The sequence below is a fragment of the Amblyomma mixtum genome, chromosome 10 (genome assembly GCF_055824585.1).
Source record: "Amblyomma mixtum isolate Tamu chromosome 10, ASM5582458v1, whole genome shotgun sequence".
NCBI classification, from domain to species: Eukaryota; Metazoa; Arthropoda; class Arachnida; order Ixodida; family Ixodidae; genus Amblyomma; species Amblyomma mixtum.
In genome coordinates, this window is record NC_143021.1 from 71381108 (window position 1) to 71383354 (window position 2247).

At 49.4% G+C, this 2247-nt stretch overlaps 1 pseudogene; it reads right to left on the reverse strand.

Annotated features, from left to right (window-relative positions):
- Nucleotides 1–1343: 1343 nt before the first annotated feature.
- LOC149326094 (uncharacterized) lies at nucleotides 1344–1930 on the reverse strand (annotated as a pseudogene).
- Between the last annotated feature and the right edge of the window lie 317 nt (nucleotides 1931–2247).

Sequence of the window (2247 nt, forward strand, 5' to 3'; positions counted from 1 at the left end):
CGTGAAGGTTCATTTTTCACAGTCACAAAGTTCCATACCGTAGAGCGCAGGATAGCTCTTGTCCTGCATCGTTCTTCTGCTGTGTTTGTCATTGTAGGCGCTATTGTTTATTTTCTCAAGTACTATGCACCATCTAGCCCAAACTGAAGTTCTTTGCAATCTTCTTTGATATTAGCAGTTCCAAATTCAAGCCTTCTGCAGGATTTGAAGGACCTATGCTAATATAAGCACACAGCCGGTTTTTGCCCCAAGGAGCTGAGGACTCATTTTATGCATATGTAAACAGCTAATCTATCTGTACTATTGTAACTTGCATTGTCTATTTTACCTTATGTGTTGTTCTTATATTTCGTGCCATAGTCTGAATGTCTTAATTTTTGTATGTATTATAGTGTAAATTGATACTGTATATCTAGTGTCAAAGTGTTTCTTTTTCTTTACTGTAATGCGATTGTAATGTGTATCTCTTATGCTGTTTGGTGTACTTTCCATATGTTCTTTTAAAGAAGCAACTTGTTTTTCTTACGTTCACTACTGTCATCTAATGGTCCCCTGGGCCTTGTCAAGCTGTGCGCACAGCTTTAAACTTAGGGTGATCAGCCAAACTTGTCTGGTAAATAAAGTGCATTCACTGATTTATTAATTCATTGATATGCAACTTACAAATGATTGGGAATGAGGGGAACACTGAGGTGGCCCCGAGAAGGGCCTTTAGTAAGGACGACGTCCGTTTTGTGCCTCTTCAATAAGCAGCGACGACACGGCGTGTGCAGTCCTCGTGGTTTTGCCCGAGCTGTCGAAGGAATCCTTGGATGCGACCACGACATTTGATGTTTTTAAAACACAAGGCAACATAGTCGTGCTGTATGCAGTGCGATCGCCTCGTGGTTTCATTCACGGCGAACAACCATCCGGCAAGCCCGGCTCTCTGGACGGATTCAGGAAACGCCTGAAAATAACAAAAGTAAGGAGCGAACAAAGGTGCACTGTATCCAGGCTAGAACACAAAGAAAAAAAGCTCGGCGCTGCACTCGGTTAACCCGTTCAAAGAGGCGCAGCGGGAGCTTTAGAGCCGATTTCGACAAAGTGTGAAAAGTCACTAAAGAAGCAAAGGTACACTGCACTGGGTGAATGATGTAGCTAGGCCAAGCGCAAGTCATAACTTCTCTAAAGCCGCACTGCACTCGGTTAACCCTGCAACGAGGCCTAGCGCTTGTTCCGATGTCTGGCGCCGATTTCGACAAAGAGAGAGAACATGGCCGCGAGACGGGATGCCCGCAACCACCCAGGAAGCAGTTGATGAGGTGGCCCTGAAAAGGGCTGTTTGGAGGAGCTCTTCAACGTCAACCTACAGCGGCGTGGCGGCGCAGTGAGAAGTAGGCCCAGCAGTGCTCCGTCTTGTGCCCTTTTGCTCCACACCGACGACACCGGTCCACGACGTACATCTCTCCTGGTCTTGAACGTGAAGCCGAAGCGATCCCTGGCCCTTGGATTTTGACCACGGCCGCGACGATAATCTTCTGATCGATTCCCCGATCTCTCACTACGTGGTAGCGGTCCGCGGCGAACAATGACGACTTCGGCTTCCGAGAAGCATCCAGGAAACGATGCTGCAAAAAAAAAAGAAAGTTTCGTTACAAGCGCCGCAATTTGGTGAATCCTCAATGCACGAGAAAACTTGCGACAATGTAGTTCAGCCCTTACCTCAGGGTTGAGAATGCGCGCGCCCGAGAAGCGCGTGAGCGTGGCTGTCAGACGGCGGTCCTCAAAGCGCGCCTGATGCGGATCCTTGGAGTGCCGCGGCAAAAACTTTAAATACGAGCACGACACTAGCCACGTGCTCCTGGCGAAACGGCGAAAGCCGCAAGCAGGAACTGCACAGAAATTTCAGCTGGCTGTCGCCGACGAGCGCACCACTCACGAACGCCATAGCTGAACGCGTCTCGAAACTGGCGCGCCGAGGTCCACGAAACGAATGCCCGCTTCCGCGCGGCGCGGCGCGGCGGGTGCACTTAGCGATTCCCCAGGTGCTCTAGGGAGAGGTCGAGAAAGGCGCGCTGACGCCACGTCCGGTGAAACAAAAGAAATGAGTACACCGCTGGAGAGGAAAGAGGAAGCCACGAAGCTGGTGGAAGATCGAAATTAAGGAGGCCATCGAATAAGCAAAGAGCAAAGAAGCAAAGAGGGCGCAGTTATCGGAAGAGGGAATAGGTGAAAAATGGGAATCTTATCGACAAAAGAAACAGC